Here is a 23,684-nt window from a genome sequence, read left to right as displayed (position 1 = left end):
TTTACGGACTCAATTCGAGAGGAGCCCCTGTGCACATTGAAGGGCTCGAGAGGAAACCGGAAGTTCCCCTTCCAACACCAAAGGGGACCTGACTTCCCTGAAGCAACCCCAGCGAGTTCCTGAGGTCCCCGTCGCAACTCGAGAAGTATCCGCAGGTTCCCGCCGCAACTCGAGAAACACACCAAAATTCTCCCCTCCATGCGAGATGAGGAAATTTGGCGATGCAGCATCTCACGAGAAATACCACATTCCCTCTGGAAAGGCAAAAAGGTACTTGACACCTTTTATTAGACTCAGAAAGTTGCCTCACACAGCCGTCCCCTTTGGAATGGAGAACACACGTTACGGACTCAATTCGAGAGGAGCCCCTGTGCACATGGAAGGGCTCGAGAGGAAATCGGAAGTTACCCGTCCAACACCAAAGGGGACCTGACTTCCCTGAAGCAACCCCAGCGAGTTCCTGAGGTCCCCGTCGCAACTAGAGTAGCACCCCGTGCTTCCCGCCGCAACTCGAGAAACACTCCAAAATTATCCCCTCCATGCGAGATGAGAAAATTTGGCAATGCAGCATCTCACGAGAAATACCACATTCCCTCTGGAAAGGCAAAAAGGTACTTGACACCCTTTATTCGACTCACAAAGTTCCCTCACACAGCCGTCCCCTTTGGAGAGGAGAACACACTTTACGGACTCAATTCGAGAGGAGCCCCTGTGCACATTGAAGGGCTCGAGAGGAATACGGAAGTTACCCTTCCAACACCAAAGGGGAACTGACTTCCCTGAAGCAACCCCAGCGAGTTCCTGAGGTCCCCGTCGCAACTCGAGAAACACCCCCAGCTTCCCGCCGCAACTCGAGAAACACCCCAAAATTTTCCGCTCCATGCGAGATGAGGAAATTTGGCGATGCAGCATCTCACGAGAATACCACATTTCCTATGGAAAGACAAAAAGGGACTTGACACTCTTTATTCGACTCAGAAAGTTCCCTCACACAGCCGTCCCCTTTGGAGAGGAGAGCACACTTTATGGGCTCAATTCGAGAGGAGCCCCTGTGCACATTGAAGGGCTCGAGAGGAAACCGGAAGTTCCCCTTCCAACACCAAAGGGGACCTGACTTCCCTGAAGCAACACCAGCGACGTCCTGAGGTCCCCGTCGCACCTCGAGAAGCACCCCCAGCTTCCCGCCGCAACTCGAGAAACACCCCAAAATTATCCCCTCCATGCGAGATGAGGAAATTTGGCGATGCAGCATCTCAAGAGAAATACCACATTCACTCTTGAAAGGCAAAAAGTTATTTGAAACCCTTTATTCGACTCAGAAAGTTCCCTCACACAGCCGTCCCAATTCGAGAGGAGAACACACTTTTTGGACTCAGTTCTGAAGGAGCCCCTGTGCACATTGTAGGGCTCGAGAGGAAACCGGATGTTCCCCTTCCAACACCAAAGGGGACCTGACTTCCCTGAATCAACCCCAGCGAGTTCCTGAGGTCCCCGTCGCAACTCGAGAAGCACCCCCAGCTTCCCGCCGCAACTCGAGAAACACCCCAAAATTATCCCCTCCATGCGAGATGAGGAAATTTGGCGATGCAGCATCTCACGAGAAATACCACATTCCCTCTGGAAATGCAAAAAGTTACTTGACACCCTTTATTTGTCTCAGAAAGTTCCCTCACACAGCCGTCCCCTTTGGAGAGGAGAACACACTTTACGGACTCAATTCGAGAGGAGCCCCTGTGCACATTGAAGGGCTCGAGAGGAAACCGGAAGTTCCCCTTCCAACCCCAAAAGGGACCTGACTTCCCTGAAGCAAGTCCAGCGAGTTCCTCAGGTCCACGTCGCAACTCGAGAAGCACCCACAGCTTCCCGCCGCAACTCGAGAAACAGCCCAAAATTCTGCCTCCATGCGCGATGAGGAAATTTGGCCATGCAGCATCTCACGAGAAATACCACATTCCCTCTGGAAAGGCAAAAAGGTACTTGACACCTTTTATTCGACTCACAAAGTTCCCTCACACAGCCGTCCCCTTTGGAGAGGAGAACACACTTTACGGACTCAATTCGAGAGGAGCCCCTGTGCACATTGAAGGGCTCGAGAGGAAACCGGAAGTTCCCTTTCGAACACCAAAGGGGACCTGACTTCCCTGAAGTAACCCGAGCGAGTTCCTGAGGTCCCCGTCGCAACTCGAGAAGCACCCCCAGATTCCCGCCTCAACTCGAGAAACACCCCAAAATTCTCCCCTCCATTCGAGATGAGGAAATTTCGCGATGCAGCATCTCAAGAGATATACCACATTCCCTCTGGAAAGGCAAAAAGGTACTTGACACCCTTTATTCGACTCAGAAAGTTCCCTCACACAGCCGTCCCCTTTGGAGAGGAGAACACACTTTACGGACTAAATTCGAGAGGAGCCCCTCTGCACATTGAAGGGCTCGAGAGGAAACCGGAAGTTCCCCTTCCAACACCAAAGGGGACGTGAATTCCCTGAAGCAACCCCAGCGAGTTCCTGAGGTCCCCTCGCAACTCGAGAAGCACCACCAGCTTCCCGGCGCAACTCGAGAAACACCCCAAAATTATCCCATCCATGCGAGATGAGGAAATTTGGCGATGCAGCATCTCAAGAGAAATACCACATTCCCTCTGGAAAGGCAAAAATGTACTTGACACACTTTATTCGACTCAGAAAGTTTCCTCACACAGCCGTCCCCTTTGGAGAGGAGAACACACTTTACGGACTCAATTCGAGAGGAGCCCCTGTGCCCATTGAAGGGCTCGAGAGGAAACTGGAAGTTCCCCTTCCAACAACAAAGGTGACCTGACTTCCCTGAAGCAACCCCAGCGAGTTCCTGGTTTCCCCGTCGCAACTCGAAGAGCACCCCCAGCTTCCTGCCGAAACTCGAGAAACACCCCAAAATTCTCCTCTCCATACGAGATGAGGAAATTTGGCGATGCAGCATCTCACGAGAAATACCACATTCCCTCTGGAAAGGCAAAAAGGTACTTGACACCTTTTATTCGACTCAGAAAGTTCCCTCACACAGCCGTCCCCTTTGGAGAGGAGAACACACTTTTCGGACTCAATTCGTGTAGAGCCCCTGTAAACACTGATGGGCTCGAGAGGAAACCAGAAGTTCCCCTTCCAACACCAAAGGGGACCTGAGTTCCCTGAAGTAACCCCAGCGAGTTCCTTAGGTCCCCGTCACAACTAGCGTAGCACCCTGAGCTTCCCGCCGAAACTCGCGAAACACCACAAAATTATCCCCTCCATGCGAGATGAGGAAATTTGGCGATGCAGGATCTCACGAGAAATACCACATTCCCTCTGGAAAGGCAAAAAGGTACTTGACACCCTTTTTCGACTCAGAAAGTTCCCTGACACAGCCGTCCCCCTTGGAGAGGAGAACACACTTTACGGACTCAATTCGACAGGAGCCCCTGTGCACATTGAAGGGCTCGAGAGGAAACCGGAAGTTCCCCTTCCAACACCAAAGGGGACCTGACTTCCCTGAAGCAACCCCAGCGAGTTCCTGAGGTCCCCGTCGCAACTGGAGAAACACCCCCAGCTTCCCGCCCGAACTTGACAAACACCCCAAAATTATCCCCTACATGCGAGATGAGAAATTTGGCGATGCAGCATCTCAAGAGAAATACCACATTCCCTGTTGAAAGGCAAAATGGTACTTGTCACCCTTTATTCGACTGAGAATGTTCCCTCACACAGCCGTCCCCTTTGGAGAGGAGAACACACTTTACGGACTCAGTTCGAGAGGAGCCCCTGTGCACATTGAAGGGCGTGAGAGGAAACCGGAAATTCCCCTTCCAACACCAAAGGGGACCTGACTTCCCTGAAGCAACTCCAGCGAGTTCCTGAGGTCCCCGTCGCAACTTGAGTAGCACCCCCAGCTTCCCGCCGCAACTCGAGATTCACCCCGAAATTATCCCCTCCATGCGAGATGAGGAAATATCGCGATGCCGCCTCTCAAGAGAAATACATCATTCCCTCTGGAAAGGCAAAAAGGTACTTGACACCCTTCATTCAACTCAGAAAGTTCCCTCACACAGCCGTCCCCTTTGGAGAGGAGAACACAGTTTACGGACTCAATTCGAGAGGAGCCCCTGTGCACATTTAAGGGCTCGAGTGGAAACCGGAAGTTCCCCTTCCAACACCATTGGTGACCTGACTTCCCTGAAGCAACCCCAGCGAGTTCCTGAGGTCCCCGTCGCAACTCGAGATGCACCCCCAGCTTCTCGCCGCAACTCGAGTAACACCACAAAATTATCCCCTCCGTGCGAGATGAGGAAATTTGGCGATGCAGCATCTCAAGAGAAATACCACATTCCCTCTGGAAAGGTAAAAAGGTACTTGACACCCTTTATTCGACTCAGAAAGTTCCCTCACACAGCCGTCCCATTTGGAGAGCAGAACACACTTGATGGACTCAATTCGAGATGAGCCCTTGTGCACACTTAAGGGCTAGAGAGGAAACCGGAAGTTCCCCTTCCGAAAACAAACGGGACCTGACTTCCCTGACACAACACCAGCGAGTTCCTGAGGTCCCCGTCGCAACTCAAGAAGCACCGCCAGCTTTCCGCCGCAACTCGAGAAACACCCCAAAATTATCCCCTCAATGCGAGATGAGGAATTTTGCGATGCAGTATCACAAGAGAAATACCACATTCCCTCTTGAAAGGCAAAAAGGTAGTTGACACCCTTTATTCGACACAGAAATATCCCTCACACAGCCGTTCCCTTTGGAGAGGAGAACACACTTTATGGAGTGAATTCGAGATAAGCCCCTGTGCACATGTGAAGGCTCGATAGCAAACCGGAAGTTCCCCTTCCAACAGCAAAGGGGACCTGTCTTCCCTGAAGCAACCCCAGCGAGATCCTGAGGGCCCCGTTGTAACTCGAAAAGCACCCCCAGCTTCCCGCATCAACTCGAGAAACACCCCAAAATTATCCCCTCAATGCGAGATGAGGAAATTTTGCGATGCAGCATCTCAAGAGAAATCCCACATTCCCGCTTGAAAGGCAAAAGGGTACTTGACACACTTTATGCCACTCACAAAGTTCCCTAACATCCGTCCCCATTGGAGAGGAGAACACAATTTATGGACTCAAATCGAGAGGAGGCCCTATTCCCATTAAAGTGCTCGAGAACAATCCGGAAGTTCCCCTTCCTGCACAAAAGGGGACCTGACTTCCCTGAAGTAATCCGAGTGTGTTCCAGAGGTCCTCGTCGCAACTGGAGAATCACCCCCAGCTTCCCAGCCCAATTCGTGTAACAGCACATAATTATCCCCTCCATGCGAGATGAGGAAATTTTGCACTGCAGAATCTCAAGAGAAATCCCACATTCCCGCTTGAAAGACAAAAGGGAACTTGACTCCCTTTAGGCGAATCAGAATGATCCCTAACATCCCTCCTCAGTGGAGAGGAGAACACAGTTTAAGGACTCAAATCGAGAAGAGGCAATATTCCCATTTAATGGCTCGAGAGTAATCCGGAATTTCCCCTTCCAGCACAATCAGGGACCTGACTTCCCTGAAGTAACTCGAGTGAGTTCCTGAGGTCCCCTTCGCACCTCGAGGAATACCCCCAGCTTCCCGCAGCAATTCGAGAAACACCACAAAATTATCCCCTAAATGCGAGATGAAGAAATTTTGCACTGCAGAATTTCAAGAGAAATCCCACATTCCTGACTGAAAGGGAAAAGGGTATTTGACACACTTTATTCAGTTCAGTTCAGTTCAGTCGCTCAGTCGTGTCCGACTCTCCGCGACCCCATGAATTACTGTACGCTAGGCCTCCCTGTCCTACACCAACTCCCGGAGTTCACTCAAACTCATGGCCACAGAGTCGGTGATGCTATCCAGCCATCTCATTCTCTGTCGTCCCCTTCTCCTCCAGCCCCCAACCTCTCCTAGCATCAGAATCTTTTCCAGTGAGTCAACTCATCGCATGAGGTGGCCGAAGTACTGCAGTTTCAGCTTTAGCATCAGTCCTTCCAATGAACACCGACGATTGATCTCCCTTAGAATGGACTGGTTGGATCTTCTTGCAGTCCAAGGGACTCTCAAGAGTCTTCTCCAATACCACAGTTCGAAAGCATCAGTTCTTCGGCGATCAGCTTTCTTCACAGTCCAACTCTCACATCCATACATGACCACGGGAAAAGCCATAGCTTTGACTAGATGGAGCTTTTTTGGCAAAGTGATGTCTCTGCTTTTTAATATACTATCAAGGTTGATCATAACTTTCCTTCCAAGGAGTAAGCGCCTTTTAATTTCATGGCTTCAATCAGCATCTGCAGTGATTTTGGAGCCCCCAAAAATAAAGTGTGACACTGTTTCCACTGTTTTTCCATCTATTTCCCGTGAAGTGTTGGGACCAGATTCCATCACCTTTGTTTTCTGAATGTTGAGTTTCAAGCCAACCTTTTCACTCTCCTCTTTCACTTTCATCAAGAGTCTTTTGAGTGCCTCCTCACTTTCTGCCCTAAAGGTGGTGTCATCTGCATATCTGAGGTTATTGATATTTCTCCCAGCAATCTTGATTCCTGTTGTTCTTCTTCCAGCCCAGCATTTCTCATGATGCACTCTGCTTATAAGTTAAATAAGCAAGATTACAATTTACAGCCTTGACGTACTCCTTTTCCTATTTGGAACCAGTCTGTTGTTCCATGCACAGTTCTGACTGTTGCTTCCTGACCTGCATACAGGTTTCTAAAGAGGCATGTCAGGTGGTCTCGTATTCCCATCTCTTTCAGAATCTTCCACAATTTACTGTGATCCACACAGTCAAAGGCTTTGGCATAGTCAATGAAGCAGAAATAGATGTTTTTCTGGAACTCTCTCGCTTTCTCCATGATGCAGCGGATGTTGGCAATTTGATCTCTGGTGCCTCTGCCTTTTCTAAAACCTGCTTGAACATCTGGGAGTTCACGGATCACATCTTGCTGAAGCCTGGCTTGGAGAATCTTGAGCATGACTGTACTAGCTTGTGAGATGAGTGCAATTGTGCGGTAGCTTGAGCATTCTTTGGCATTGCCTTTCTTTGGGATTAGAATGAAGACTGACCTTTTCCAGTCCTGTGGCCACTGCTGAGTTTTCCAAATTTGTTGGCATATTGAGTGCAGCACTTTCACAGCATCATCTTTCAAGATTTGAAATAGCTCAACTGGAATTCCATCACTTCCACTAGCTTTGTTCGTAGTGTTGCTTTCTAAGGCACACTTGAATTCACATTCCAAGATGTCTGGCTCTAGGCCAGTGATCACATTTTCGTGACTATCCTGGTCGTGAAGATCTTTTTTGTACAGTTCTTCTGTGTATTCTTGCCACCTCTTCTTAATATCTTCTGCTTCCGTTAGGTCCATACCATTTCTGTCCTTTATCGAGCCCATCTTTGCATGAAATGTTCCCTTGGAATCTCTAATGTTCTTGAAGAGATCTCTTGTTTTTCCTATTCTGTTGTTTTCCTCTATTTCTTTGCATTGATCACTGAGGAAGGCTTTCTTATCTCTCCTTGCTATTCTTTGGAACTCTGCATTCTAATGCTTATATCTTTCCCTTTCTCCTTTGCTTTTCGCTTCTCTTCTTTTCACAGCTATTTGTAAGGCCACCTCAGACAGCCATTTTGCTTTTTTTGCATTTCTTTTCCATGGGGATGCTCTTGGTCCCTGTCTCCTGTACAATGTCACGAACCTCCATCCAGAGTTCATCAGGCACTCTATCTATCAGATCTAGTCCCTTAAACCTATTTCTCACTTCCACTGTATAATCCTAAGGGATTTGATTGAGGTCATATCTGAATGGTCTAGGGGTTTTCCCTACTTTCTTCAATTTAAGTCTGAATTTGGCAATAAGGAGTTCATGATCTGAGCCACAGTCAGCTCCTGGTCTTGTTTTTGCTAACTGTATACATCTTCTCCTTCTTTGGCTGCAAAGAATATAATCAATCTGATTTCGGTGTTGACCATCTGGTGATGTCCACGTGTAGAGTCTTCTCTTGTGTTGTTGGAAGAGCGAGTTTGCTACGACCAGTGCGTTCTCTTGACAAAACTCTATTAGACTGGGCCCTGCTTCATTCCGTGCTCCAAGGCCAAATTTGCCTGTTACTCCAGGTGTTTCTTGACTTCCTACTTTTGCATTCCAGTCCCCTATAATGAAAAGGACATCTTTTTGGGTGTTAGTTCTAAAAGGTCTTGTAGGTCTTCATAGAACCATTCAACTTCAGCTTCTTCAGCGTTAGTGGTTGGGGCATAGGCCTGGATTAATGTAATGTTGAATGGTTTGCCTTGGAAATGAACAGAAATCATTCTGTCGTTTTTAAGATTGCATCCAAGTACTGCATTTCGGAGTCTCTTGTTGACCATGATGGCTACTCCATTTCTTCTAAGGGATTTCTGCCCACAGTAGTGTATATATAATGGTCTGCTGCTACTGCTAAGTCACTTCAGTCGTATCCGACTCTGTGTGACCCCATAGACGGAACCCCACCAGGCTCCCCCGTCCCTGGGATTCTCCAGGCAAGAACACTGGAGTGGGTTGCCATTTCCTTCTCCAATGTGTGAAAGTGAAAAGTGAAAGTGAAGTCGCTCAGTCATGTCCGACCCTTAGCGACCCCATGGACTGCAGCCTACCAGGCTCCTCCATCCATGGGATTTTCTAGGCAATAGTACTGGAGTGGCTTGCCATTGCCTTAATGGTCATCTGAGTTAAATTCACACATTCCAGTCCATTTTAATTCACTGATTCCTAGAATGTCTATGTTCACTCTTGCCGTCTCCTGTTTGACCACTTCCAATTTGCCTTGATTCCTGGACCTTACATTCCAGGTTCCTATGGAATATTGCTCTTTACAGCACCAGACCTTGCTTCTATCATCCGTCACATCCACAACTGGGTACTGGTTTTGCTTTTGCTCCATCCCTTCATTCCTTCTAGAGTTATTTCTCCACTGATCTCCAGTAGCATACTGGGCACCTACAGAGCTGGGGAATTCCTCATTCAGTATCCTGTCATTTTGCCCTTTGATACTGTTCATGGGGTTCTCAACGCAAATATACTGAAGTGGTTTGCCATTCCCTTCTCCAGTGGACCACATTCAGCTGTGGTCCATGTGATCAGATCAAGTAGATTCCTGTGATTATGATTTCAGTGTGTCTGCCATCTGAAGCCCCCTCGCAATACCTACCATCTGATTTGAGTTTCTCTTACCTTGGGTGTGGGATATCTCTTCACAGCTGCTCCAAGAAAGCACAGCTGCTGCACCTTACCTTGGATGAGGGGAATGTCCTCAAGGCCGCCCATCCTGACCTTGAACGTGAGTACCTCCTCTCGGCCCTCCCCCGCACAGCCACCGCCTATTGGAGATGGGGTACCTCCACTCGGCCGCCTGCCCTGGCCTCAGGCATGGGGTAGCTCCTCACCGCTGCGCATCTCTGCATGGTCGGTTGCGCCAGGGCCGGCTTCTCTCCAGTCTGCGCAGGTGGGGCCTGTGTATCCCGCGTCTGGTGGGCGGGGCCGGGGTCTCTCCCATCTGGGCGGGCGGGGCCAGGGTCTCTCGCGTCTGCGCGGGCGGGGCAAGGGTCTCTGGCATCTGCGCAGGCGGGGCCGGCTTCTCTTGCGTCTGCTCGGGCGGCGCCAGCAACAATAGCATCTGAGCGGGCGGGGCCGAGGTCTCTCCTGTCTGAGCGGGCGGGGCCGGGGTCTCTCGAGTCTGCGCGGGTGGGGCCGGGTTCTCTCCCGTTTGAGCGGGTGGGGAAGGCCTCTCTCGCGTCTGCGCTGGCAAGGCCCGTGTCTCTGGCGTCTCAGCCGCCTGGGCCGGCATCTCTCGTGTCTGCGCGGGTGGGGCTGGTATTTCTCCCTTTTGCACAGCCGGGTGAGACTCAAAAAATTCCCTCAAACAGTCGTCCCCATTGGAGAGGAGAACACACTTTATGGACTTAACTCGAGAAGAGGCCCTATTCCCATTTAAAGGCTCAACAGTAATCCCGAAATTCCCCTTCCAACACAAAAGGGTTCCTGACTTCCCTGAAGCAGCCAGAGAGAATTCCTGAGGTCCTGTTCGCTACCTGAGAAGTTCAACCAGGTTCCCGCCACAACTCTAGAAACACCACAAAATTATCCCCTCAATGCGAGATCAGGAAAATATTCCGCTGCACAATTCAAGAGAAATCCCACGTTCCGCTGGAAAGGCAAAACTGTATTTGACACCCTTTATACGACTCAGAAAATTCCCTCACACAGCCATCCCCATTGGAGAGGAGAACACAATTTATGGACTCAACTTGGGAAGAGGCCCTATTCCCATTTAACGGCTCGAGAGTAATCCCGAAATTCCCGTTCCAGTAGAAAAGGGTGACTAACTTCCCTGAAGCAACACAAGCGAGTTCCTGAGGTCCCCGTCGCAACTCGAGAAGTACCCCCAGCTTCCCGCCTCAAAAGGGGAAACACCAAAAAATTATCCGCTCAATGTGAGATGAGGAAATTTCGCACTGCACAATTAAATAGAAATCCCACATTCCCGCTTGAAAGGCAAAAGGGCACTTGACACACTTTATGCGATTCAGATAGTTTCCTAACACCCGTACTTATTGGAGCGGAGAACACACTTCATGGACTCAAATCTAGAAGAGGACCTATTCCCATTTAAGGGCTCCAGAGTAATCTGGAAGTTCCACTTCCAAAAAAAGGGGACCTGACTTCCCTGAAGCAACACGAACGAGTTCCTGAGGTCCACGCTGCAACTCGAGAAGTACCCCCAGATCCAAGCCGAAACTCGAGACACAACAAAATTATCCCCACAATGCGAGATGAGGAAATTTTGCGCTCCAAAATCTCAAGAGAATTCCCACATACCCGCTTGAAAGGCAAAAGGTCACTTGACACACTTTATGTGACCCAGAAAGTTCGCTCACAGAGCCGTACCCATTGGAGAGGAAAAAACAACTTTTGGACTCAACTCCAGATGAATCCGTATTCCCAATGAACGGCTCGAAAGTAAACCGGAAGTTCCCGTTCCAACACAAAAGGGGCCCTGACTTCCCTGAAGCAACCCGAGCCACTTCCTGAGGTCCCCGTTGCAACTCGAGAAGCACCCGCAGCATCCCGCCGCAACTCGAGAAACACCCCAAAATTATCCCCTCAATGCGATATGAGGAAATTGTGCCCTGCAGAATCTCAAGAGAAATACCACATTCCCGCTTGAAAGGCAAAAAGGTACTTGACACCCTTTATTCGACTCAGAAAGTTCCCTCACACAGCCGTCCCCTTTGGAGAGGAGAACACACTTTATGGACTCAATTCGAGATGAAGCCCTATTCCCATTTAATGGCTGGAGAGTAAACAGGAAGTGCCCTTTCCAACACAAAAGGGGACCTGTCTTACCTGAAGAAACCCAAGCAAGTTCTTGAGGTCCACATGGCAACTCGAGAAGTACCCCCAAGCTTCCTGCCGCAACTAGAGAAACACCACAAAATTATCCCCTCAATGCGAGAAGAGGAAATTTTGGGCTGCAGAATCTCAAGAGAAATACCACTATTGCCTCTTGAAAGGCAAAAAGTACTTCATACCGTTTATGTGACTCAGAAATTTCACTAATATCATTCCCCATAGGAGAGGAGAACACACTTTATGGACTCAATTCGAGATGAGGCCCTATTCCCATTTAACGGCTCCAGCCTAAACCGTAAGTTCCCCTTCCAACACAAAAGGGGACCTGACTTTCCAGAAGCAACTCGAGCAAATTCCTGAGGTCCTCGTCGCAACACGAGAAGTAATCCAAAATTCCCGCCACAACTTGACATACACCACAAAATTATCTCCAATGCGAGATGAGGATTTTTTGCGCTGCAGAATCTCAAGAGAAATACCACATTCTCTCTTGAAATGCAAAAGGGTACTTGACATCCTTTATGCGACTCAGAAATTTCACTAACATCAGTCCCCATTGGAGAGGTGAACGAACTTTATGTGCTCAATTCAAAAGGAGGCACTATTGCCAATTAACTGCTCGAGAGTAAATCGGAAGTTCCCCTTTCAAAAAAAAGGGGACCTGCCTTACCTGAAGAAACCCGAGTGAGTTCCTGAGGTATGCATAGCAACTTGAGAAGTACTCCCAGCTTCCCGCCGCAACTCGAGAAACACCACAAAATTATCCCCTCAATGCAAGAATAGGAAATTTTGCGGTACAGAATCTCAAGAGAAATACCACATTCCCTCTTGAAAGGCAAAACGGTTCTTGAAACCCTTTATGCGAAATTGCAAGAATAGGAAATTTTGCGTTACAGAATCTCAAGAGAAATACCACATTCCCTCTTGAAAGGCAAAACGGTTCTTGAAACCCTTTATGCGACCCAGAAAGTTCCGTCACACAGCCGTCCTCATTGGACAGGAGAACACACTTTACGGACTCAAATCAAGATGAGGCCCTATTCCCAATAAACGGCTGGAGAGTAAACCGGAAGTTCCCCTTCCAACACCAAAGGGGACCTGACTTCCCTGAAGCAACCCAGGCGAGTTCCTGAGGTCCCCGTCGCAACTCGAGAAATACCCTAGCCTCCAGCCGCAACTAGAGAAACACCACAAAATTATCCCCTCAGTGTGAGATGAGGAAATTTTGCGCTGCAGAATCTCAAGAGAAATACCACATTCCCTCTTGAAAGGCAAAAGGACTCTTAACACCCTTTATGCGATTCAGAAAGTTCCCTCACACAGCAGTGCCCATTGGAGAGGAGAACACACTTTATGGACTCAATTCGAGATGAGGACCGATTCCCACTTAACGGCTCGATAGTGAACCGGAAGTTCCCCTTCAAACACAAAACGGGACCTGCCTTACCTGAAGAAACCCGAGCGAGTTCCTGATGCCCCCATCGCAACTCGAGAAGTACCCCCAGCTTCCCGCCCCAACTGGACATACACCACAAAATTATCACCTCAATGCGAGATGAAGAAATATTGCTCTGCAGAATCTCAAGAGAAATATCACATTACCTCTTGAAAGGCAAAAGGGTTCTTGACTCCCTTTATGCGACTCAGAATGTTCCCTAACATCCATCCTCAGTGCAGAGGAGAACACTCTTCATGCAGTCAAATTGAGAAGAGGCAATATTCCCATTTAAAAGCTCAAGAGTAATCAAGAAGTTCCCCTTCCAACACAAAAGGGGACTTGACTTCCCTGGAGCAACCTGAGAGAGTTCCTGAGGTTCCCGTTTCAACTCCAGAAGTATCCCCTACTTCCAACCACAACTCGAGAAACAGCACAGTATTATCCCCGCAATGCGACATGAGGTAATTTTGCGCTGCAGAATCTGAAGAGAAATCCCACATTCCCGCTTGAAAGGCAAAAGGGAACTTGGCATACTTTATGCTCCTCAGAAAGTTCCCTAAAATCCATCCCCATTGCAGAGGCATAAACAATTTATGGACTCAACTCCAGAAGAGCCCCTATTCCCTTAAAGGCCTCGAGAGTAATCCGGAAGTTCCCCGTCCAGCACTAAAGGGGACCTGACTTCCCTAAAGTAACTCCAGTGAGTTCCTGAGGTCCCCGTTGAAACTCGAGAAGTACCCCCAGCTTCCCGCCGAAATTCGGGAAACACCACAAAATTATCCCCTCAATGCGAGATGAGGAAACTTTGCGCTGCAGAATCTGAAGAGAAATCCCACATTCCCAATTGAAAGGCAAAAGCATACATGACTCCCTTTATGTCACTCAGAAAGTTCCCTAACATCCTTCCCCATTGGAGAGGAGAACACACTTTATGGACTCAACTCCAGAAGAGGTCCTATTCCCATTAAAGGGCTCGAGACGAATCCGGAAGTTCCCCTTCCAGCACAAAAGGGGACCTGACTTCCCTGAAGAAACTCGAGTGAGTTCCTGAGGTCCCCATCTAAACTCAAGAAGTACCCCCAGCGTCCCGCCGCAATTTGAGAAACACCACAAAATATTCCCCTCACTGCGAGATGAGGAAATTTTGCGCTGCAGAATCTCAAGAGAAATCCCACATTCCGGCTTGAAAGGCAAAAGGGTACTGACTCCGTTTATGCGACTCAGAATGTTCCCTAACATCCTTCCTCAGTGGAGAGGAAAACTAACTTAATCGACTCAAATCAAGAAGAGGCATTTTTCCCATTTAACAGCTCGAGAGTAATCCGGAAGTTCCCCTTCCAACACAAAAAAGGACTTGACTTCCCTGAAGCAACCCGAGCGAGTTCCTGAGGTCCCCGCTGCAACTCGAGAAGTACCCCCAGCTTCCCGCCACAACTCGAGAAACACCACAAAATTATCCCCTCAATGGGAGATGAGGAAATTTTGCGCTGCAGAATCTCAAGAGAAATCCCACATTCCCGCTTGAAAGGCAGAAGGGTACTTGACTCCCTTTAGGCGACTCAGAATGTTCCCTAACATCCATCCTCAGTGGAGAGGAGAACATAATTTATGGACTTAAATGGAGAGGAGGCAATATTCCCTTTTAACGTCTTGACAGTAATCCGGAAGTTCCCCTTCCAACACAAAAGGCGACTTGACTTCCTTGAAGCAACCCGAGCGAGTTCCTGAGGTCCCCGCCATAGCTAGAGAAGTGCCCCCTGCTTCCCACCACAACTGGAGAAACACCACAAAATTATCACCTCAATGCGAGATGAGGAAATTTTGCGCTGCAGAAACTCAAAAGAAATCCACATTACCATTGAAAGGCAAAAGCTTACTTGACACACATTATGCCACTCAGAAAGTTCCCTAAGCTCTGTCTCCACTGGAGAGGATATCACACTTTAGAGACTCAACTGGAGAAGAGGCCCTATTCCCATTACAGGGCTCAAAATATTCAGGAAGTTCCCCTTCCAGCACAAATGGCAATTGATTCACTGAAGTAACTAGGGTAAGTTTCTGAGGTATTCCCAACTCGAGAAACAGCACAAAATTATTCCCTCAATGCGAGATGAGGAAATTCTGCGATGCAGCATCTCAAGAGAAATACAACATTCCCTCTTGAAAGGCAAAAAGGTACTTGACAACCTTTATTCGACTCAGAAACTTCACTCACACAGCCGTCCCGTTTGGAGAGGAGAACACACTTCATGGACTCAATTCGAGATGAGCCCCTGTTCACATTTAAGGGTTCGAGACGAAACCGGAAGTTCCCCTTCCTGCAACAAAGGGGACCTGATTTCCCTGAAGCAACTTCAGCGAGTTCCTGAGGTCCCCGTTGCAACTCGAGAAGCACCCCCAACTTCCCGCCGCAACTCGACAAACACCCCAAAATTATCCCCTCAATGCGAGATGAGGAAATTTTGCGATGCAGAATCTCAAGAGAAATCCCACATTCCCGCATGAAAGGCAGAATGGTACTTGACTCCCGTTAGGCGACTCAGAATGTTCCCTAACATCCATCCTCAGTGGAGAGGAGAACATAATTTATGGACTTAAATGGAGAGGTGGCAATATTCCCTTTTAACGTCTTGACAGTAATCCGGATGTTCCCCTTCCAAAACAAAAGGCGACTTGACTTCCCTGAAGCAACCCCAGCGAGTTCCTGAGGTCCCCGTCGCAACTCGTGAAGCACACCCAGCTTCCCGCCGAAACTCGAGAAACACCCCAAAATTATCCCCTCCATGCGAGATGAGGAAATTTAGCCATGCAGAATCTCACGAGAAATAGCACGTTCCCTCTTTAAAGGCAAAAAGGTACTTGACACCCTTTATTCGACTCAGAAAGTTCGCTCACACAGCCGTCCCCTTTGGAGAGGAGAACACACATTACGGACTCAATTCGAGAGGAGCCCCTGTGCACATTGAAGGGCCCGAGAGGAAACCGGAATTTCCCCTTCCAAAACCAAAGGGGACCTGACTTCCCTGAAGCAACCCCAGCGAATTCCTGAGGTCCCCGTCGCAACTCGAGAAGCACCCCCAGCTTCCCGCCGCAACTTGAGAAACACCCCAAAATTTTCCCCTCCATGCGAGATGATGAAATATGGCCATGCAGCATCTCAAGAGAAATACCACCTTCCCTCTGGAAAGGCAAAAAGATTCTTGACACCCTTTATTCGACTCAGAAAGTTCCCTCACACAGCCGTCCCCTTTTGAGAGGAGAACACACTTCACGGACTCAATTCGAGAGTAGCCCCTGTGCACATTGAAGGGCTCGAGAGGAAACCGGAAGTTCCCCTTCCAACACCAAAGGGGACCTGACTTCCCTGAAGCAACCCCAGCGAGTTCCTGATGTGCCCGTCGCAATTCGGGAAACACCCCCAGCTTCCCGCCGCAATTCGAGAAACACCCCAAAATTATCCCCTGCATGCGAGATGAGGAAATTTGGCGATGCAGCATCTCAGGATAAATACCACATTCCCTCTGGAAAGGCAAAAAGGTACTTGACACCCTTTATTCGACTCATAAAGTTCCCTCACACAGCTGTCGCCTTTGGAGAGGAGAACACACTTTACGGACTCAATTCGAGAGGAGTCCCTGTGTACATTGAAGGGATGGAGAGGAAACCGGAAGTTCTCCTTCCAACACCAAAGCGGACCTGACTTCCCTGAAGCAACCCCAGCGAGTTACTGAGGTCTCCGTCGCAACTCGAGAAGCACCTCCAGCTTCCCACCGCAACTCGGGAAACACTCCAAAATTATCCCCACCATGCGAGATGAGGAAATTTGTCGATGCAGCATCTCAAGAGAAATACAACATTCCCTCTGGAAAGTCAAAAAGTACTTGACACCCTTTATTCGACTCAGAAAGTTCCCTCACACAGCCGTCGCCTTTGGAGAGGAGAACACACTTTACGGACTCAGTTCGAGAGGAGCCCCTGTGCACATTGAAGGGCTCGAGAGGACACCGGAAGTTCGCCTTCCAACAACAAAGCGGACCTCACTTCCCTGAAGCAACCCTAGCGAGCTCCTGAGGTCCCCGTTGCAACTCGAGAAGCACCCCCAGCTTCCCGCAGCAACTCGAGAAACACCCCAAAATTATCCCCTCCATGCGAGATGAGGAAATTTGGCAATGCAGCATCTCAAGACAAATACCACATTCCCTCTGGAAAGGCAAAAAGGTACTTGACACCCTTTATTCGACTCAGAAAGTTCCCTCACACAGCCGTCCCCTTTGGAGAGGAGAACACACTTTACGGACTCAATTCGAGAGGAGCCCCTGTGCACATTGAATGGCTCGAGAGGAAACCTGAAGTTCCCCTTCCAACACCAAAGGGGACCTGACTTCCCTGAAGCAACCCCAGCGAGTTCCTGATGTGCCCGTCGCAACTCGGGAAGCACCCCCAGCTTCCAGCCACAACTCGATAAACACCCCAAAATTATCCCCTCCATGCGAGATTAGGAAATTTGGCGATGCAGCATCTCAAGAGAAAAACCACATTCCCTCTTGAAAGGCAAAATGGTACTTGAAACCCTTTATTCGACTCAGAAAGTTCCCTCACACAGCCGTCCCCTTTGGAGAGGAGAACACACTTTACGAACTCAATTCTGGAGGAGACCGTGTGCACATTGAAGGACTGGAGAGGAAACCGGAAGTTCCCCTTCCAACACCAAAGGGGACCTGACTTCCCTGAAGCAACCACAGCGAGATTCTGAGGTCCCCTTCGCAACTCGAGAAGCACCCCCAGCTTCCCGCCGCAACTCGAGAAACACCCCAAAATTATCCCCTCCATGCGAGAAGAGGAAATGTGGCGATGCAGGATCTCAAGAGAAATACCACATTCCCTCTGGAAAGGCAAAATGGTACTTGACACCCTTTATTCGACTCAGAAAGTTCTCTCACACAGCCGTCCCCTTTGGAGAGGAGAACACACTTTACGGACTCAATTCGAGAGGAGCCCCTGTGCAGAAGGAAGGGCTCGAGAGGAACCCGGAAGTTCCCCTTCCAACACCAAAGGGGACCTGGCTTCCCTGAAGCAACCCCAGCGAGTTCCTGAGGTCCCCTTCGCAACTCGAGAAGCACCCCCTCCTTCCCGCCGCACCTCGAGAAACACCCCAAAATTATCCCCTCCATGCAAGTTTAGGAAATTTGGCAATGCAGTATCTCAAGAGAAATACCAAATTCCCTCTGGAAAAGCAAAAAGGTTCTTGACACCCTTTATTCGACTCGAAAAGTTCCCTCATAAAGCCGTCCCCATTGGAGAGGAGAACACACTTTAAGGACTCATTTCCACATGAGCCCCTGTTCACAATTAAGGGCTCAAGAGGAAACGGGAAGTTCCGCTTCCAACACCAAAGGGGACCTGACTTCCCTGAAGCAACCCCAGCGTGTTCCTGAGGTCCCCGTCGCAACTCGAGAAGAACTCCTAGTTTCCCGCCGCAACTCGAGAAACACTCCAAAATTATCCCCTCCATGCGAGATGAGGAAATTTTGCGATGCAGCATCTCAGGAGAAATACCACATTCCCTCTTGCAAGGCAAAAAGGTACTTGACACCCTTTATTCGACTCAGAAAGTTCCCTCACACAGCCGTCCCCTTTGGAGAGGAGAACACACTTTACGGACTCAATTCGAGATGAGCCCCTGTGCACATTGAAGGGCTCGAGAGGAAACCGGAAGTTCCACTTCCAAAACCAAAATGGACCTGACTTCCCTTAAGCAACCCCAGCGAGTTCCTGTGGTCCCAATTGCAACTCGAGAAACACCCCAAAATTATCCCCTCCATGCGAGATGAGGAAATTTGGCGATGCAGCATCTCCAGAGAAATACCACGTTCCCTCTTGAAAGGCAAAAAGGTACTTGACACCCTTTATTCGACTCAGAAAGTTCCCTCACACAGCCGTCCCCTTTGGAGAGGAGAACTCAGTTTACGGACTCAATTCGAGAAGAGCCCCTGTGCACATTGAAGGGCTCCAGAGGAAACCGGAAATTCCCCTTCCAACACCAAAGGGGACCTGACTTCCCTGAAGCAACCCCAGCGAGTTCCTGAGGTCCCCGTCGCAACACCAGAAGCACCCCCAGCTTCCCGCCGCAACTCGAAAATCACCCCAACATTGTCCCCTCCATGCGAGATGAGGAAATTTTGCCATGCAGCATTTCAAGAGAAATACCACATTCCTTCTGGAAATGCAAAAAGGTACTTGACACCCTTTATTCGACTCAGAAAGTTCCCTCACACAGCCGTCCCCTTTGGAGAGGAGAACACACTTTACGGACACAATTCGAGAGGAGCCCCTGTGCACATTGAAGGGCTCGATAGGAAACCGGAAGTTCCCCTTCCAACACCAAAGGGTACCTGACTTTCCTGAGCAACCGCAGCGAGTTCCAGAGGTTCACGTGGTAATTTCGAGAGGCACCCCCAGCTTCCCGCCGCAACTCGAAAACACCCCAAAATTATCCCCTCCATGCGAGATGACGAAATTTGGCGATGAAGCATTTCAAAAGAAATACCACATTCCCTCTGGAAAGTCAAAAAGGTACTTGACACCCTGTATTCGACTCAGAAAGTTCCCTCACACAGCTGTCCCCTTTGGACAGGAGAACACACTTTACGGACTCAATTCGAGACGAGCCCCTATGAACATTGAAGGGCTCGAGAGGAAACCGGAAGTTAACCTTCCACCACGAAAGGGGAACTGACTTCCCTGAAGCAACCCCAGCGAGTTCCTGAGGTCCCCGTCGCAACTCGAGAAGCTCCGCCAGCTTCCCGCCGCAACTCGAGAAACTCCCCAAAATTATGCCCTCCATGCGACATTAGGAAATATGCCGATGCAGCATCTCAAGAGAAATACCACATTACCTCTGGAAAGGCAAAAAGGTACTTGACACACTTTATTCGACTGAGAATGTTCCCTCACACTGCCGTCCCCTTTGGAGAGGAGAACACACTTTACGGACTCAGTTCGAGAGGAGCCCCTGTGCACATTGAAGGGCGTGAGAGGAAACCGGAAATTCCCCTTCCAACACCAAAGGGGACCTGACTTCCCTGAAGCAACTCCAGCGAGTTCCTGAGGTCCCCGTCGCAACTTGAGTAGCACCCCCAGCTTCCCGCCGCAACTCGAGATTCACCCCGAAATTATCCCCTCCATGCGAGATGAGGAAATATCGCGATGCCGCCTCTCAAGAGAAATACATCATTCCCTCTGGAAAGGCAAAAAGGTACTTGACACCCTTCATTCAACTCAGAAAGTTCCCTCACACAGCCGTCCCCTTTGGAGAGGAGAACACAGTTTACGGACTCAATTCGAGAGGAGCCCCTGTGCACATTTAAGGGCTCGAGTGGAAACCGGAAGTTCCCCTTCCAACACCATTGGTGACCTGACTTCCCTGAAGCAACCCCAGCGAGTTCCTGAGGTCCCCGTCGCAACTCGAGATGCACCCCCAGCTTCTCGCCGCAACTCGAGTAACACCACAAAATTATCCCCTCCGTGCGAGATGAGGAAATTTGGCGATGCAGCATCTCAAGAGAAATACCACATTCCCTCTGGAAAGGTAAAAAGGTACTTGACACCCTTTATTCGACTCAGAAAGTTCCCTCACACAGCCGTCCCATTTGGAGAGCAGAACACACTTGATGGACTCAATTCGAGATGAGCCCTTGTGCACACTTAAGGGCTAGAGAGGAAACCGGAAGTTCCCCTTCCGAAAACAAACGGGACCTGACTTCCCTGACACAACACCAGCGAGTTCCTGAGGTCCCCGTCGCAACTCAAGAAGCACCGCCAGCTTTCCGCCGCAACTCGAGAAACACCCCAAAATTATCCCCTCAATGCGAGATGAGGAATTTTGCGATGCAGTATCACAAGAGAAATACCACATTCCCTCTTGAAAGGCAAAAAGGTAGTTGACACCCTTTATTCGACACAGAAATATCCCTCACACAGCCGTTCCCTTTGGAGAGGAGAACACACTTTATGGAGTGAATTCGAGATAAGCCCCTGTGCACATGTGAAGGCTCGATAGCAAACCGGAAGTTCCCCTTCCAACAGCAAAGGGGACCTGTCTTCCCTGAAGCAACCCCAGCGAGATCCTGAGGGCCCCGTTGTAACTCGAAAAGCACCCCCAGCTTCCCGCATCAACTCGAGAAACACCCCAAAATTATCCCCTCAATGCGAGATGAGGAAATTTTGCGATGCAGCATCTCAAGAGAAATCCCACATTCCCGCTTGAAAGGCAAAAGGGTACTTGACACACTTTATGCCACTCACAAAGTTCCCTAACATCCGTCCCCATTGGAGAGGAGAACACAATTTATGGACTCAAATCGAGAGGAGGCCCTATTCCCATTAAAGTGCTCGAGAACAATCCGGAAGTTCCCCTTCCTGCACAAAAGGGGACCTGACTTCCCTGAAGTAATCCGAGTGTGTTCCAGAGGTCCTCGTCGCAACTGGAGAATCACCCCCAGCTTCCCAGCCCAATTCGTGTAACAGCACATAATTATCCCCTCCATGCGAGATGAGGAAATTTTGCACTGCAGAATCTCAAGAGAAATCCCACATTCCCGCTTGAAAGACAAAAGGGAACTTGACTCCCTTTAGGCGAATCAGAATGATCCCTAACATCCCTCCTCAGTGGAGAGGAGAACACAGTTTAAGGACTCAAATCGAGAAGAGGCAATATTCCCATTTAATGGCTCGAGAGTAATCCGGAATTTCCCCTTCCAGCACAATCAGGGACCTGACTTCCCTGAAGTAACTCGAGTGAGTTCCTGAGGTCCCCTTCGCACCTCGAGGAATACCCCCAGCTTCCCGCAGCAATTCGAGAAACACCACAAAATTATCCCCTCAATGCGAGATGAAGAAATTTTGCACTGCAGAATTTCAAGAGAAATCCCACATTCCTGACTGAAAGGGAAAAGGGTATTTGACACACTTTATTCAGTTCAGTTCAGTTCAGTCGCTCAGTCGTGTCCGACTTTCCGCGACCCCATGAATTACTGTACGCTAGGCCTCCCTGTCCTACACCAACTCCCGGAGTTCACTCAAACTCATGGCCACAGAGTCGGTGATGCTATCCAGCCATCTCATTCTCTGTCGTCCCCTTCTCCTCCAGCCCCCAACCTCTCCTAGCATCAGAATCTTTTCCAGTGAGTCAACTCATCGCATGAGGTGGCCGAAGTACTGCAGTTTCAGCTTTAGCATCAGTCCTTCCAATGAACACCGACGATTGATCTCCCTTAGAATGGACTGGTTGGATCTTCTTGCAGTCCAAGGGACTCTCAAGAGTCTTCTCCAATACCACAGTTCGAAAGCATCAGTTCTTCGGCGATCAGCTTTCTTCACAGTCCAACTCTCACATCCATACATGACCACGGGAAAAGCCATAGCTTTGACTAGATGGAGCTTTTTTGGCAAAGTGATGTCTCTGCTTTTTAATATACTATCAAGGTTGATCATAACTTTCCTTCCAAGGAGTAAGCGCCTTTTAATTTCATGGCTTCAATCAGCATCTGCAGTGATTTTGGAGCCCCCAAAAATAAAGTGTGACACTGTTTCCACTGTTTTTCCATCTATTTCCCGTGAAGTGTTGGGACCAGATTCCATCACCTTTGTTTTCTGAATGTTGAGTTTCAAGCCAACCTTTTCACTCTCCTCTTTCACTTTCATCAAGAGTCTTTTGAGTGCCTCCTCACTTTCTGCCCTAAAGGTGGTGTCATCTGCATATCTGAGGTTATTGATATTTCTCCCAGCAATCTTGATTCCTGTTGTTCTTCTTCCAGCCCAGCATTTCTCATGATGCACTCTGCTTATAAGTTAAATAAGCAAGATTACAATTTACAGCCTTGACGTACTCCTTTTCCTATTTGGAACCAGTCTGTTGTTCCATGCACAGTTCTGACTGTTGCTTCCTGACCTGCATACAGGTTTCTAAAGAGGCATGTCAGGTGGTCTCGTATTCCCATCTCTTTCAGAATCTTCCACAATTTACTGTGATCCACACAGTCAAAGGCTTTGGCATAGTCAATGAAGCAGAAATAGATGTTTTTCTGGAACTCTCTCGCTTTCTCCATGATGCAGCGGATGTTGGCAATTTGATCTCTGGTGCCTCTGCCTTTTCTAAAACCTGCTTGAACATCTGGGAGTTCACGGATCACATCTTGCTGAAGCCTGGCTTGGAGAATCTTGAGCATGACTGTACTAGCTTGTGAGATGAGTGCAATTGTGCGGTAGCTTGAGCATTCTTTGGCATTGCCTTTCTTTGGGATTAGAATGAAGACTGACCTTTTCCAGTCCTGTGGCCACTGCTGAGTTTTCCAAATTTGTTGGCATATTGAGTGCAGCACTTTCACAGCATCATCTTTCAAGATTTGAAATAGCTCAACTGGAATTCCATCACTTCCACTAGCTTTGTTCGTAGTGTTGCTTTCTAAGGCACACTTGAATTCACATTCCAAGATGTCTGGCTCTAGGCCAGTGATCACATTTTCGTGACTATCCTGGTCGTGAAGATCTTTTTTGTACAGTTCTTCTGTGTATTCTTGCCACCTCTTCTTAATATCTTCTGCTTCCGTTAGGTCCATACCATTTCTGTCCTTTATCGAGCCCATCTTTGCATGAAATGTTCCCTTGGAATCTCTAATGTTCTTGAAGAGATCTCTTGTTTTTCCTATTCTGTTGTTTTCCTCTATTTCTTTGCATTGATCACTGAGGAAGGCTTTCTTATCTCTCCTTGCTATTCTTTGGAACTCTGCATTCTAATGCTTATATCTTTCCCTTTCTCCTTTGCTTTTCGCTTCTCTTCTTTTCACAGCT

This window comes from Moschus berezovskii, chromosome 13, assembly GCF_049115385.1.
Source record: "Moschus berezovskii isolate FMDL1 chromosome 13, NW_MosBer_1.0, whole genome shotgun sequence".
Classification (NCBI taxonomy): Eukaryota; Metazoa; Chordata; class Mammalia; order Artiodactyla; family Moschidae; genus Moschus; species Moschus berezovskii.
This window is presented reverse-complemented; position numbering follows the sequence as displayed.